The sequence below is a fragment of the Calidris pugnax genome, unplaced genomic scaffold, assembly GCF_001431845.1.
Source record: "Calidris pugnax isolate Ruff unplaced genomic scaffold, ASM143184v1 scaffold317, whole genome shotgun sequence".
Lineage (NCBI taxonomy): Eukaryota > Metazoa > Chordata > Aves > Charadriiformes > Scolopacidae > Calidris > Calidris pugnax.
In genome coordinates, this window is record NW_015091111.1 from 1291531 (window position 1) to 1308301 (window position 16771).

At 43.9% G+C, this 16771-nt stretch overlaps 1 protein-coding gene across 2 annotated transcripts in view; it reads left to right on the forward strand.

Moving 5' to 3' along the window:
* The first annotated feature begins 148 nt into the window (after positions 1 to 148).
* Positions 149 to 16771, forward strand: part of ABCA1 (ATP binding cassette subfamily A member 1) — a 99549-nt gene continuing 82926 nt past the window's right edge. For both annotated transcript variants that reach the window (XM_014958135.1, XM_014958136.1), the window contains exon 1: positions 149 to 268. The gene's annotated coding sequence lies outside the window, so the exon portion shown is untranslated. The remainder of the gene's footprint in view (positions 269 to 16771) is intronic.

Sequence of the window (16771 nt, forward strand, 5' to 3'; positions counted from 1 at the left end):
AAAAAAAAAAAAGACAAAAAGGAGAGAGGACGCCAGAGGGAAGGGGAAGGGAAAAGAAGGCTCCTGGGCGGCCCCGACGGTGCGAGGGGCGGGCGGCTCCGCGCCGCCCTATAAGAGGCGGTGCGGGGCGCGGGAGGCGGCAGCGGGGCCGGGAGCGGGGCGCAGCGGAGGGGCGCGGAGAGCGGCGGAGAGTGCATCGCGGAGCGGAGGAGCAGCAGCTGCGCGGCTGGGCTCCCCGCGGACCCGGGGCGGCTGCCGGCCGGCGGAGGGATGCGCGGCTGCTGTCGGGGGAGGCTTCCCCGCTCCCCCCGGAGCGGCGCAAAGCGAGAGGAAGAGGGGCGGAAAAAAACAAACCCAAACAAAAAAAAAAACAACAACAAGCAACCCCAAACCCAACGGAAAAACCACACAGCAAATAAGTGTGTTTATTGTTTTGGTTCTTTTGTGTTCCGGCGGGGTGCCGCTCCCTGTGCCCAGCGCGCTAGGAGCGCGGCTCGGAGGACGGCTTACGGGGATCGGGAAGGGGCTAATAGCGGGGTTTTTCTCTGCCTGTGCTTATTTATTTGGGTTTTTTTGTGTTTTTTTTTTTCAATAATTACTTTACTTTAGCTTATCCTGAGCGAGGCGACTGTGACTTGGCAGCGGTGGCGTAGGGTGGCTCACCTTACCGCCGCCGCTTCCAGCCCCGGTGGGTGCTAGAAGATAACGGGAGGGTTCTTTATCCCCTTCGCTCCCACGCGAACCCTCTGAAGTCGTGGCGGGGGGGGTAGAGGGGAGGAGGAGGAGGAGGAGGAGGAGGGCCCTGGGATGAGGGGGAACGTGAAAATAAAAGATCGATCCGGCCGCTTTGGTGATGGGCAGGAGGCTCAGTTGCATGCAACAAATAAACCTTGCTTCTGCGTGCCAGGCTGTTGTTAAGTCTGGACTGCTACATTGCAACCTATCATCAGCCTGTTACAAAATACTGGCTAGTTCGGGAGGTGCACGACTGCCCAGATGCTCGAGATGTATCAGGAAAGATACTCTAATTGTAAATTAAAAGTTGACATTAAACAGTATTTTTGCCTCTTTTAAATATAAACCAGGAGTTCGCCACCCCCACCCCACCCCCTGCTTCCCGCCGGCAGTTGGCCTTGGAGATTTTAAGGTTGTACAAATAATTTACTTGGAGGATCAAAGTTGATCTTTAGTGTGTTGGAATAGACCTTACTGAAGCCAGAGGGATGTAAACATGTGCTTACGTACTTGTACACATGCGATAAATTGAAGCCTAAAGATGAGTTGGAGTTCCTTGGGAAACTACTGATATGCATTAACAAGTTAAAATTCACTTTGGAGGTTCCTTTGAAAATGAGATGGTGCTTGGACTGCAGAGAGCAGCTATGTCTTGGGGATGTTCCATGAACAACAGATGGCCATGCTTGCTTTCGAAAGGCTTTTGTAATGCAGCAGTCGTGCTCAGTTTTGAAAGGGGGTCATGGTAGTAAACATTTAGAGCAAATGCTTTTTGTTCTTGGCCCTTGTGGCAGAGCCTGCCTCCCTAACAAGTGGGAATGGCATGTGTGCTGAGACTTTTCCCGTAACACAGATTAGCCTGTGATTCTGTGATGCCCCTGTAGGCTATTAAGCTAAATGGGTACTGCCTGGGACTCCGCGGTGTGTTATTTATCTAACAGATACAAATGCCATTGCTGGGTCTTCACAACTCATTGTGTAAATTTGAATTCTAATTAATGTGAGAGGGGTGTGATGCAGTCGGTATCTGGTACGGTTTGGGTAAGTAAGGGCAGGAGTCTGATGCCTTATGACATGGAGAACCTTGTTTCTCATGAAATCATAATTTGGTAAGGCTGATTACGGTAAGAATTGGAAGTCAACTCTTCAAGTGTGGATGAAAGCTTGGTAGCGTGGAATACGAGCTGTATGGTATTGAACTTTAGGTTGAAGTTCTAAAAGTTGAGAATGCCTAGCTTTTAAAATAATAAAACGTATGCTTTTTTATGCTCACTATAGGTGTTCTGAAGAGATACCTGCTGGCTTCTGGGTTGCAAGAGAACACAATTTCTGTCATCTAGCATTAAAGTGTAATAATCAAGCAGCTAGCTCCAGCCATTCCCAGTCACCTTCCCCAAGAAGCTGCTCCTGAAGTACACTTAGCACGTGATATTTATGTGAAGCAAAACACCTTGAGTGCAGCTATATGTAAGATTTTGGTGTTTGCAGGAGTCATGGTAATCTTTTGCATATCAGTTTTCCAAATTTCCTCTAAATACAGCTGCATAGCCGTGCAAGCAGGTATGTTGAAAGTTTCTCGGTGGTCTCTTCACCCAGTGAGATTGAGGCATGTTTATAAATCAGTTTGCCACAGGCAGCTGCTGGCAATCCTTTTTTGTAATGCTAAATTTGTTTTCAAAAACTGGTGTAGCTCAGTGCTATTGGTGTGAGCAGAGGCTTGATCTGGTACCAAATTCAACAGCTACCATCATGGTGAAGATAGAGTGGCTCCTGGTGAAATGCTGCTGTGAAATCATGATGTAATGCCATAAGTTTTTTTTAAGGAAAAAAAAAGTAAAATTGTTTTGGCTTTTTTTCCAAGAGTAACCTTTTCTCTGGAATTCCTTAGGCTGAACTTCTCCCTGGCTGTGTAAGGGTAAAACAATCTGCTGTGATTCAGGAATAAGCCTCAGTGACTTGAGGAAAGCAGCTGTGGACTGCCTATGCAAATTCTGGGCTGGAGCATTCTCATGTGTTAATCAAGTGTAATATACAGAATTCAGAAAGCAAGTCTTCCCTTGCCTTCATCTCTGTGCAAGCCTGTTGTCTCACCAGGGAGTTCACCTGGCAGAGTTAGTCCCACATAGACAGAGCAAGAGGAGGATCGGTACTGAACTCATCCATCTGTGGCCAGATGTGATGAGCTCTGCCAGTGTTTATCATGTGCCTTGCACCATGCAGGCACAGTATTTCTTAGGGTGTGGTTTCTTCGGAACTTTAATCCAGCATAACTGAAGGTTGCTAGTGAGCTAGTAAAGGACCTGCTTCATTTTCCCCCAACTGTCCGTTCTCTTTTCTCTCCTTGGCCATTTCATCCTCCATGCTGGAACCTGGAGCTCACCAGCCCAGGGTGAGTAACTGAGAACAAACTCTCTTCTTTTTACTTGGTGGTTATTTTTATTATTTTTTTTTCCAGCACCCTGTGTTCAGAGTCTTCTCATGGCTTTGTGGGCACTGGTGCCAGCCTAGAGATGATGACAGGAGCGGAGCAGAAAGGGAACCAGCTACCACTTTGTTTAAGTAACCTCGGAGCAAGCACCCTTGGTGTTTATGTAGATCTCTTGGGCTGGGCAACACACCAAATCCTGAAATAAGTCTGGAGGCCATGGCTGACCAAACACTGGCATGCTTCTGTTAGGCTGGATGTTCTTGATGACTTCTGCTGTGAGAAGGGCTAAAGTCAGGGACCTAATGTTTAGTAAAATGTATTTTATGCATATGACACTTTCCTTGTTCATCTGAGGCAGCTAGGGACTCTACCCTCTTTCTGCAGGTCTGACATGGTAGAAATTCACGCTCTCTGAGATCGTCTCATATTTATGCTGGCTGAGAATTTGAATCCGGAGTACTTGCTGTGTAGTTGATGAGCACCTATATCTGCAGTTACTGATATTAAGAGTATAGATTAAAAATACCATCGTAAGGCTACTTGTAGTGTTCAAAAATTATCACAACAAAGTTAAAACATCTCATATTCTATATTTCTGTTGGTTGTACACAAGTCATACCAGGTTGGAAGAATTATCATGATTTGAAATACTGACTGGAGTACCCCATTCTCTCTTTTTTGATCTGTTTCTTTAAAATAGGTGACAGCAAAACTACTACTGTCCTTCTAGCATTTGTCATGAGGGAGGAGGACGCGTATGAGCTTTCCTCAAGGACTGAGAGAGACAGAGTAGGATGAAAAACTGTTGATGCAGCTTTCCTGACACAACAGGCCAAACACTGTAGGGAAAAATGGGAGCATTCAGATCTTTACTCATTGGGTTATCAGTGAAAAAGCTTGATCATAGATAATGAGAATGCATATCAGTTTGAATGGCATAAATATCCACATACAAGCTGACCTTTTTCCTCTTATGTTATTTTCTGGAGGAGTGTTGCTTAGCAGAGCTCTCTCTAATGCAATGAGATCGGCTTGCATTAATGCTAACTTTGTTAGGGAACAATTGCTGTAAGACAGAAAAAAGGAGAGCAAAAGAGCTTTTCCAAGACTGTTCTGGTTTGGGCTAGATAGCAAGGTCATTCTCTGGGAAAGAACAAACAAAGTCAGAGCCTCTGACCACACAGTTCAGAGATCATTCTAGAGGTCTGGTTTCCTTTTTAGCAAATAGCAGGCAGGCCTGTGTGGTAGACAGAGGTGACCAAAACCTGTTACCACCCTACTTGCTTGGCTCCCTGAAACAACCTGCAGTTTTACCAGCCCATTTTACTAGTGGCTGTTACCAGGAGCAGGCAAGCAAACCGTGCAACTGATGCCAGCGTTCTGGGCTGTTAGATTAGTAAAAGCCAACCTTAAGCCACGTGGAAGGCCTCGAAGCAGTGGTGGTGGTGTAGGTAAGAGCAGGACTAGGGGCCAGGAGAACCTGCTTCCCAGCATCCCTGCCTATGTAATGATTTGCCCATGTCCTCTTACCTGCATTCACCATTGCTATAACAACAACATGACAAAAGTTTATACTCTATGGTAGAAGTCGAAGTGTGGGGTTTTTTTTCTCACCTGCAGCTGTAACACATCTTTCTAATGATGGTAGGCTGCATTGCTAGTGTCAGCAACCTGGGTTTAAGTCACAGGTTTTCAGATGTAGCATCCACTTTTCCAGGTGAATTCTTGTGCCTTCAAAAGAAACAAGCAAATTACTGTACATGTTCTTTTGTCTGAGACCTGTATTCAGGGGGAATATATTGATACTCTAGGGATCTATTGATAGCTTTTTTTTTCCTCTTCCCCACATTGTAATTGCACTTCCATAACAAGATTTTGGCTATGTCTGCTCAAAAGCAGATTTAGGACCAAATTTGAATGGACTAAAGAAACCCCAAACCTCTCCTCATCTAAACAACAAAGCAGTACTAATGTTTTCTGAGCACAGACATGCAGACATTTCATTCTGGTAGCGGTACAGGAGTTGAAGTTCAAAATCTACTCCTCCCCTAAATGAAATGTTCCTGTTTAATAAACTAAATTAAGTCTGCCTTAGTATTTTTGTTCTACCAATGGGCAGTGTGCTTTTTCTCTAAGTTCTTTATTTTGAAGTATTTAAGATGTTTTAATTATTTGTTATTAAATCAGAGTGGCAATTCTAACTGCTTTGTTTTTCCCCAGCTCTCTCAAACCTATGTTTAAATATTCATCCTAAAGTAAGCAATAGGAGTTTTCCTAATCTCTTTGGAGAGATCTGGACTCGTGAACTGATACCATCATCTGTATACCATCTGTTTTCCGACTTTTTCATATCTTATTTTTCCCAGGTTATTTTTTTGTTCTCCCAATTGCTGTATCTTCCAGAGCTTCACTCCCAGTTCTTGTGACATGCTTTCTACACCACTACGTCTAACTTCCCAATTGTGTTTTCTGTGGGAGTATGCTTTGGTGCTTGTGGAATTTTCTCAGCACCATTAAGGATATCCTAATCTCAACAAAAAAATGTGTATTACTTAGATGCTGTATCTATTGCAATCTTGTAAAACTTTTGTTTACACTGGAAGTGGAAAGTGCGTTGCTTTTCCTTTTGGTATTTCATGCCACTTGTGGGCTTACCTGAGGTGTTTTCTGTTCTGAGCCATTTGGTTGAAATTGAGTAGACAAAAGCTCTTCACTTCTGTGCATGGTTCCTTGGAAACTATTGGAGGAAACTAACAGAGCTCTGTCCTGAATTTCTTCTGCATCATGATCTGTGGCTTAGGACTTTAATAAATTCTTGATTCTCTCTGAGATCTGTCTATGCATGATGTTAAAATAGGCATATGTTAGCCTGCCTTGCATGTCTTAGCTGTTACGCTGACCCTAGGTATTGAAGCTCCATCAGTTGTATGGGGGTATGGGTTGTACAGCTGGAGCTAAAGAATGTAAACCGTTTCCTTTGTGGATCAGGAAAAATGGGGAAGATTGTCATGCACTTTCTGGCAGTGCTCCCAGTGCCAGTGCCCTGTGCCACACCTGCCACAGCAGGCACGTGGGCTTCCTTCTTATCGTGTGTACCGGTTATTTTCATATTCCTCTATGAATAGCTTTAAAGATAAGTGGTTATCAAACCCTGTATTGGTTGCCAAGATTGATGAGAAATTAATTCCTCTTCATAGCTGACACTTACTGCTTTCAAAAGTTCTTGGACACCTGTTTATCACTTTAGTGAATTACTGACATAGAATTAGATGGTAGCCATGTGGCAGCTGAGGTCATCTTGTGGTCCTATCTGTTGTTGGCTTTAAAGGATCAAACTCTTCTCAAGCTGACAATGGCTGCTAAGTACAGCCTTTACCAGTTTATTGCTTTTTTTGACAATGTCATTTCCTTTCATTGTACTACAACCTTCTTCTTGGCTGATATTTTTCTGCGTAGTTCAGGGGTATTTTTGTTTCTTCTGCTGTTACTTACACCTCTGCCACAGATATCAGCACAGGTGTATAGATACCAAGCTTAACAGCTTATTCTTTGTGCCAGTGAATCTCAAAGACGCCAATGGGATGTTTTCTGCAGTATAAGCCGTGTTGTGTTCTGCTCTGTTACTAAACACCCACACACTGGTTTATGGTGTGATGGTCCTAAATGGCAAAGGTGAAGAGGAAAATAACATTAAAGTTTCTTCTGATGTTACAAGGCAGATGTACACCTCAAACTGCACTTAAATCTTGTACTGGGCACAGTTGTGTCCTTGTCTTCTCCCAAGAGAAGAGCAAGGTACAGAACCAAGATGTGCAAGACACTCCTTTAAAAATAAAAAAATCATTATGAATGTGATGGCAAAGCTGCAGGGCTTGGTGACTTTGTTCAGCAGAAGGTACAAGTGTTCCAGTGATGCTCCCTTTGCTCTGCAGTAGGATCTGGAGCACCTATCAGCGTTACACTTTGTTAAACCACATCTATGGCTACTTCATCTAAAGTGATTCAGTGCCCAGGATGTGCTGTGGAATAGGTGGTGGAACAGAGAAGTTTCGTGTCCTAACACTCTCTGAGCTTGTGGAGTTCTTTTCCTAAAACTCATCAGCCTCATCAACTTTCTTGGGGGAGCTCTGTCTTACTTCTCCCCCTTGAGGTGGCTGCCAAGCAGAAAAGTACCTTTTGCAATGTGAAATTCTTCACCCTTTTTCCTAGTTGCAAAGATAACGTCCTTAAACAGGATGCGTCATCAGTTGGAAAAAGTGACTGAGGCTGTGTAACACAGCTTTTTGCAGACTGTGTACTGATGATACTTTTAGTCGCTCAGAGATCAAAGCTTAATGGCATGAATTGAGCTCAAATGTCGCAATTATTATTTTAGCAGGATGTTCTATTATTTCTAGATTCTACTAGAGAGGAGCTCATTCTTTGAGAGCCAAAAAAAAAAAATCTGCTAATGTGGACTATGGATTTTTGGACATTGGCCGTGATAAAGCAAATCAGCTTTTGTGTTTGTTTTTGCCAGACTGGACTAGATTTTGGCTTTTTTTTTGCATGGGGAAAGTAGGGGACGTTCAGTGTAATGTTGAAAGTTGAAATGCTTCATGTATTTCACAACCTTCTAGTGGAAGCTAGCGTGTTTTGTTTTTTTTTATAAAATAGATGAGTGCATTTCATATTGAGTGTTATACTTGACATTTAAGCAATTCCTCTTGCCTAAGTGCATGCCACAGTCCCTTGCACATACTCTTCTTTGGGTCAGTCCAGCCGTGGTGCATTCAAGCTTGAGATCTTCCATTGCATTGGAGCTGCACTTGTTTTCACGGACAAACCTTGTGAGCATGCTAGAAGTAAGGAGAACCAGTTGTGGTCATTCTGGTAGGTAGACATTGCTTCCCTGGGACAGGTTTTCAAAACAGCTTGGATTGTTGTGTCGCAAGGGAAGCTTATAAAACACCAACTATTTCTGAAAACGTGGCATTGTGTAAAGGTCTAAGGAGGCACTGAGGACTCTGGAAAACAGCGTCAGGTTTTTATCATGGTGTCCTTAGTGCTTGACTCCTTGGAGAAACTCCCCTCTGGCTTATTTCTGTTTGGTAGGGATGGGCCCACCTGTGGCCCTGAAGTACATCTTAGGAGTTTGGCTTTGACAGAAGGAAGACGGATACTCCGAGTTTAGGGCCAGCAATTTCAGTGCTCATTATGTTAATTCTGGTCCAGGTCTTTCAAAATGACCATCTGCTCAGGTGTTCATAATACAGCATTCAGGCTGAGCACGTAATATACTGACTTCTGAAAAATCCTTTTGCCGAGGCTCAATACCTTTAGAAACTTCTTGTCATTTTTCCTAAATAGTTGGGAAGCCTGTTTTCTGCCTCTAACATGACATTATATTCGTTCCAGATCTTGCCAAAGCAAGATCCAGGCTCCTTTCTTTGTGCAGTACCTAGTGCACCAAGCAGAACCTAGTTTGGGGTTCAGGTTATGTCACTAGTTGTTTTAATAGCAGCAGTTAAAGCAGGTTGTGAAAAAGTATTTTATTGTCGGTCCGTGCAAAATGGAGGACTCCTTTACCACTGGTTGTTTCCAGTCTTCTCTGGGGTTAGCCCCCCTTAGATAATGAAGGAAAATAATTTATTCAGTGTTTTGTAGCTGTTGTGCATGCTGCCTTAAGGATCCTGTGGATGAGTGAGATGCTGTCTGTCTCAGTTTTGTCTGGGCCAGAGGTGGCAGATTGCTAGAGGGATTCCATGGTACTGTTTCATCGGCTTTCTGGTGTTGTGGCACTATCCTTTAATACTAGTTTTACACAATTTGACATGCTTGTCAAGGAGGGAAAATGAGTTAAGCTGGTTGTGGAGTATTGTGAAGGTGGATTTTAAATTGTGTCTGTTGTACAAATGGTTGTGATTTAGAGGGCCATGGATGGCCATGTTGAAAGCAAAGTTCTAGTTGCTAGTATTAGTAAGAGCTGGAGAACAAGGCCAGAACCGGTTTACTACCTAACCTAACACCAGGTACTCGGTGTGTGTAAAGTGATGTAAACTAGTAAAGGATCTTGCCAAGAATTGCCACCCAAATAGCGTTGTTCGTGGTCTTAATTAAATTCGTGCCTGTTGACCAAGAAGCTCGCCAGTCACATTGTTAGCAACAAGGAGTCAGTGTAAACCCTGTGACATGACCTGGGTGATTTTGAAGAGGAAAGCACTTCCCAATGAATGACTTTTTAGATGGAATAGGAAACTTGGTGTCTGATACTCATTTGGCAAATGGGAGAGAAATGTCCCCTCTGGGTTGGTTATGAAAGACCTGCTTTCAGTGTCCGTGTGGCTCTGCTGATAATGATACCGTGTCCCAGGGAGCAGGCTGTAGGTACAAAGCTCACACCTCCACTGCTGATCCTGCAGTGTGTGTGATTGCTACAGAGTCTAGCAGGGGCTAGAGTTTAAACCGGGGGACAGACGTGTAGCATCTGGTGGTTGTATTCTCATCTCTGCTTTTGCTTTGCTTGTGGCCTCGGGTGAGTTGTTTCAACTCTGTGCTGCTAACAGTTCTCATGGCACCTTTTTGTAAACTAGTTCAGGTTCTTTAAGTTAGAGTATTACTTTAAAAGTTCAATACTATTATTCCTATAAACTTATCGTTGTTTGGGTGGCAGTTTCCCCTCTTTCCTAGAGCTCCAGTAGATCTCGTAAGTTTTTTGACTTGAAAATTCTGGAGACTGGAATGTCAGATTTGCAGCTATGAGTTTTGCAAGCTTTGTATGAGTTGTTTCGATCACAGAATGGACATTACTTCCGATTCTTTATGCACTGGCTGTTTCTGCTGTGGATATTATTTCCAATTAGATCTCTAGCAGCAGGATAAAAAATTGCTTGCATTTGTCCACAGCTGCTCTTTATCTAGCCTAATCTCAACAGAATTGGGATTAATGCTGTTTTTCCACCTCCTTTAGCCTCATTTGAAGTTGCATAGATGCAAAGTAATTTTCTCTCTCTGGGAACTGTGAAACAGTCATGCCTTGAGAGCTTCTCATGGCCTTGGAGAGTCATCTCCCAGTTATACAAAGTGGATGTAGTTGTGTAAGAGTAAGTTTATTGGTTGTAGCTACTATGCTGGAAGAAGCAAAATCCTGGCACTCTGCAGGGAAGTGGCCAAGACACCAGACCTTGATTTGGGACATGTGGATTAATTCTGGACCCTCGGCTTAATCTGTACCTCTGTTACTAAAATGTCATAGAATCATAGAATGGTTAGAGTTGGAAGCAACGTTAAAGATCATCTAGTTCTCTGATGGTTTGTCTTATTTGAGTCAAAATGTCAGTTCATGAGGCACTTCTCTCCTGCCTTGGTGTTCAGAGCCCTCGCAGGGACCTGCTCTCAGCTGATGGCATATGGAGCACTGGGGGACTTTGGCCTTGGATCTGGGCTTTGCAGAGTTGACACGGCTCCACATATTGCTTGCTCCACAAAATGCAGCCTGACACTGTGTAGAGGAAATAAAATGTTAAGACGTTTCTCAGCATTTCCGAAGAGGACTGTATTTTTGCTGAAATCCGGTGTTTGTGCTTTAGTTGCCCCTTTTCTTCCAAGGCGGGTCTGGTTTCGCTTGGTACATATGTAGGCAAAAGCTGTTGGAATTAAGCGAAGGCACAACTTCTTGTCTGAGGCCGAAAGCCTACCAGTGCTATACTGTGTCTGCTCATGGGAGAGGAGCAGCACTGGCTTTAGTAGCTCAAACCTGTGCTGTGTCCAGCACAGAATGCCTTTTTTACCCTCAAAAGGGCATAATCTCTTAATACAAGACTGGTACTCCCTGTCACTGCTTGGTCTGTGGAGAGCCAGCAGTGGTGGTGGCTCTTGTGAAGTGGAATATCTGACTGAAAGAACAGGACAGAGGCTGCTAACTGATTTCACAGAGACCACTGAAACCTTCATCAACTAGTAAAAAGGCTTTAGCTCTGCTGACCAGGACTTTAAGTCGTTGCTGGAGACGTTAAGGGTCTATAGCCTCTTGCCAGAATCCTGAAATGTTCCAGTCTCATACGGTTTGATAAGTTCGTTTTGTTCCCTGTCTAAATAGTGATTTCTTCTCTAGGGGAAAGGTTTTTTTGCCCCCAAAAGAAAGCAAACAGCTGCATTGTTTGCAGAAAGCTGCTTTTGAAGGCTGTTTTATGTTTACTTAGTACAGACACCAGGCGTGGGGGTGGGGAATTGATTCTCTGCCACTTGAGCTTTTTTTCATCTTTAAATCTACAGCTGTGAAAATACATCGCTTTGCATTTAAGACAGATCAACTCTGGAAACTCTAGGCATAGCAGCTAATGGAGTTTTCAACAGCCATTTGGCTTCCAAGTAGTGTGTAGCACTGATCTAGAAATAAAGGGTTGGGAAAAGTATGCATTTCACCTCAGCATTTTCAAGAGGTTGCCCTGTAGCCTAACTTTTTCTTAAGAGTAATTTTCTGAATTTCCCACTGAGGTGGAATTGCAGCCATGTAAGTCCAGAGTCCATGCAGGGTAGGGGCGGGGGAAGTGTAACATGCAGAAGTCTTCTGCGAAGGCAAACCACAGGGCAAACATGTGGACCCAGTGCTTTAATTGTGCTGGGGGGTTTTGTGGCTGCTGCTCTGGGTGAATAGAGAGGATCCTTTCCAGTGTTAGAACTTTGCAAAGAGCAAAGCAGGAACCACAGGCCTGATCAGAAGGTAGATGCAGGTTGTGCTGCACCTCCTGCCCATCCTCTGATGGCCACTGCTTCTGTAATTGTAAGGGTAAGCTTGACCCTAGAAACAGCCTGGGGGAAAAATCTGTCAGAAGATCGAGGAAAGGATTCAGATATCTTTTTACTTGATCCCTTATTCATGTGTTTGTCAGGAATTGGAGAAAACTTGAGTCACCTCACAAATTGCATGTTAAGTGTGCACAAGTCCGAGTGGCATGTTGGTAGAGCGTGTAGGGACCTCTCTATACTGGATCCCCACTACTTGTTTGCTGGATAAATACAAAATGGCTTCTTAATCCTTACTTTTCCTTCCTTACTATATAGTCATGGTTGTATCTACCTGTTGCATAGGGCATGTGCCTGGATTCAGGATGCTGTTCCAAACACATGTTGCTTGTCTCAATTATTGGACAGCCACTTTCTTTATTTGTAGTGACAGTTTGAGTTTGCACCTGGGTTGCTAGACAGCGTCCAGGTATACCCTGAAACTGCAGTCAATACAGGTCTCTCCTGGTGTGCTCCATGTTTTGCAGTTGTTTTGTATATGTTGGTGAAGAGGTGGAGAAATACTCACAGCTAGGCAAAAATAGATTTCTGGGTGATGAAGAGAAGTAAGCCTGATGCCTTTGGGCTTAAAATTGGTGTATATTGGTATCTACCTCTACTGTAGAACTTGCAGTGTACACAATGAAAAGATTGGATGTGAAATTTGGACGTCTTGCAGAAAGACCTTTCTGCAATGAAGTTACACTGTTTGTTGTGGTTGAGGGAATTCTTCCTACTTTGATAGAGGAAGTGCCTCATAAAAGTAAGAGATTGCACTTTAAGAAGGAGTCCAGTGCTGGCAGGTATAAATTCCCGTTCTGTTCAGCAGAGTAATGGTACTTTACATCACAGAAAACTTATGCTATGGTGATGAATTCTTGCAGCTTTTCTTATTCTAGACAGAAACAGTAGTGCTGTTTTAGACAGTTTCACGTAAGTGCCAGGAGTGATCACTGATACCTGCTGTTGGCTCAGTATTTTACTTAGGTGAGACATGAAAGCCTGCATTGGAAACAGGCTGGTATTTTAGTGCTATGACCCTGCAGTACTAAATGGCAAGTTGGATTTCCCAGTTATGTTGAACTTAGTGGACTAGTCTGAAGTGGAGATACAGATGGGCTTCAGCTCCAACTGAGATGGCAGTGTCGGGTCTATCAGTTTTTTGCATCTCTGGCTTACAGTTCTTGCCTGTTGTCAGCTGGAAAAACATCTGAAATGGTGCTAACCCATTTTCCTCTGAGATTCTTAGTTTACAGAGCATTTTCTGATGCACTAGTAATTCAAGTGGACTTAGTTAACTTATGTCAGCAGTGAACCAAATATGTCAGCCTCTGCAGATCAAAATTGGAGACAGCTGTAGGCATCAACAGACCTGCAGTACCCAGTCTGTTACAGATACTGGGACGGAGTCTGTCTTAGAAGTCTTTGGAGAGTATTTCAACCCAGCACGGCTGGAAGAACTGGGCATGTTTCAGGGTCAGGTTGTGTGCCCTTGGTGACTAGCCCTGGTTTCATGTGAGGACTTAGCTGGTAGTGCTGGCATCTGGGCCGGGTCTTCCAGTCATCAGGCACAGTCCTCACAAATCAGTATTTTTCGCTTCATTTGAAACTTGTATACAAGCAAATGGACCTTATTTGAAGGCCAGAACATTTGCTTTGTTCCTGGTAAAGTTTAGCTGGAACTCAAGCAGACAGCCACAGCTAAGCCTTCCTGACTGCACGGGCTTCTGCTGATCACCTGAGATGTGTTAAATGATCAAATATGTGCTCTTACCTCACTACAGTTTGCTAGAGCAATGTGAATCCTACAACCTCCATAAAGCGATATTGGTGTTCTGAGTCCTGCAGACCAACTGCAGTTGTGTGAGGGACTGATGTCTGGATATTGGCTGACATGGATTAAACTAGCTACCTCGTGATTAGCTCAAACACCCCACAGACTGCTTCAGATTTTATTCTGCCTGTGTGCAAGGTATTAAGGCACAGGAACTGGGTGTGTTTCCATTGATAAGAACGCCAAATGTCTCACTGGCTCTCCCTGAGATCCTTCCTGGACTCTTCCTGTAGCACTTTATACTCGTGGATTTTGGTATTTAGCTGTAATTGCCGGAAAGCATTGAAAAGTAGTTTATTGCAGAGAGTTGATAGTATTGTAGGGGAGGGAATATGGAGTGGGTACTGTGAACACCCTTCTGTAGATAAAACGTGTTGTGTAACTTCTAGTGACTGTAGAAGGCTGTGCAATCCCTTCCTGCCCTGTACTTCTGTGTGCTGGGCTTGTCCGGGGGCTGCAGGACTGGACTCGGGCAGAAAGGCTTATGTTTCATGGCATACTGGAGCAAAGTAAATGGTGGAGGTCTGTGACCCACAGAGCGCTATCCTCGGAGAAAAATGTTTGAAAAGAAATTCTCCTAGTGACCTATGAAAGATTTATTATTTTTTTTCAGTTAGCTAGTGGTGGCGGAGCGCCTGTGCGCTGTGTGAGTAGCAATCCAGGTTGCTCGGTAGGGCAACTAAAAGCGTTGTTGCCAAATCTACTGAATCCTGAGCAGAAGCGGGTCGGTGGAAGGGGTGGGTGCAAAGGAGAGGTGATGATATTGCCTACTTAGTTTCATGTCTGGGTTACACGTTAATCGCAGCTTAAAATGTATAATACTGACAAGCAGAGGAGGTGCTGTGAAGACCCCCGTATCCAAGCCTGTAAGGGAAGGTGTGCTTTGAGTCCATGAGCATGCATGGTCCTCAGCAGCCAGGGTTTGTCCTCTGATCCTGTCCCCAAAGGGCAGGTTTTCTCCCTGCTGTGGATGTGCTATTAGCCTGGCAAGTCCCTCACACTGATTGTGTCTGGGAATCCACTGTCTGCCAGCCAGATGTGCATGCAGCTGGCACGTGTTAGTGTCAGGGTGCTCCAGCCAGCAGGAAGCATTGGGCAGGGATCTCCTGTCAGATCAGCTGGGCGTCCCTCTGTGAAGGAGCATCTGTAGAGGTTGTGTCGGGAGAATTAGAGCAGTACCTAGCAGAAGTTAATGAGCCCATGCTGACTGTACGCTCAGCTGCCTGCATGCTGGCATGAGGTTCAATTTGTAGGGTTTTGTAGGCGTCTGTTCTTGTTCTTAGCTTCCCTGTACTGGCACTGTTGTCCTGTTGTGATACTATGGTGTAATTATCTGTAGAACTCAGTGTAATGGGTTTAATTGTTTTTGTTAGTCACGTTAGGGAAATTTTTTTTTGTAACACAGACGTATATTATTAGAGACAAGTTTTTAATCTGCAAGTCATGGTAATAATGGAATTTACTTTTGAATGAGACTTAAAGGCCACAAGTGCTCATTAACTGAAAGCTCACATCCAGAGTTGGCATTTATCATCTAGTCTTTAGCGTAGGACTGGTCAGAGCATTTCCTGAGGAAGTCTTTATGTTTCTAGCACATTTATGGATTTTGGGAACCTTTTCAATGCAGTTTGCAATCAGGCATGCAACTCTGAATCATAGGGCTAGGGTACTGGTATGTGGGACACTAGAATCAAAAGCATGTGTGTTCCCAGTTTCACAGATGTTGGAGGGAATGGTTCTCACTGTGTGTTTGGATTGGCTGGTAGCTGTCCTGTTAATACCGAGCCTGTCAACAGAGTGTATTCGAGTACATAAATCAGAATTAATTTGATATGGATTAACTAAATTCCTCTGTGGGCGCTTACTCAGAATGAAACTCCTCTTAATCTGAAGTGGCCTTAAACTCAATAGTAAATTAAGTGATGCCAAATTAATTCTGGAAAAAAGGTTTAATGAAGTTTAACTAATGTGCTATAAGCTCACCTTTCCATTTGATTGAGTCTTCCTGGAAGTCTCTGTGTAGCCGAGCCTGTACCATGCTATTATTAATAACCACCAGAGAGATGAATGTGTTTTTTAACCCTTTATACTTTCTCATACTGTCACAAGGTGCATACTGAATGCACCCAATTCGCAACACTGTTGGATGTCAGGTGGTTGCAGGACCTGAAGGCTGACTCAACAGCAATTTTCCATTCACTTTATCCAAATATGAATAGCTGCAGGGTTGTTCTTAGTCACTTACCTTCAAGGGAATGGATGTTTCTCCCTTGCCTGTGAAGTGCATGGCATTTTCTCCTACAAGTGGTGGTGTTGACTGGACTTCAAAACAAAAGCTTTCCTAATTTGGCAGCAGGCTCTTCACCATTATGAAAGCAAATACGGAAAGAATATTTTTCTTCGTTTGTTTAAAAGGGTTGAATTGTATGGTTCAGCCTCATTCAGAGGGGTCTCTAAATCAGCTTTCAAACCTGTGATTTTTTTTCCTTGTTCTGGGCTGTTCTTGCTCTTGGAATTTTTGGGCAGGAAGGCAGAAAATTGTTGTGCTGTGGGTGTTGCATTCTTGTGTGCCTTGGAGCTCCGAGGTAAGAGACACTGAATGTAAACCAGAGCTTACTGAGACCCATAAGACTTGGCTGGCGTGATGGGGTAAGAAGGCAGTGGTGGGGAGTGCTGTGGGGGGCTGTAGGGTTACACGGGGTCACAGACAGAGTGCAGCCTCTGCCTTTCCCTTTCTTACAGTCTTTTCTGTTCTGACACAGCTTTTTACTTCCTTTCAACTATTTTCTTTTTTTTTTTTCCCCCCCCCCCCTCTCTACTCCCCCTAGAATTCCTTCTATGTTTTGTAAAAGCTGGAATCCTCAAAGGTTAAAATACAGCCTTTGTAGTTTGTAGAAGTGTAAGCTATGGCTTACTGCTTATGTAGCACTGAGGTCTTTATTTTATGTATGTAAAATGTCCTTCAGCTTTTCAATTTTTTCAGCTCTGTAGTAATTTGGGGGTTTTCCTCT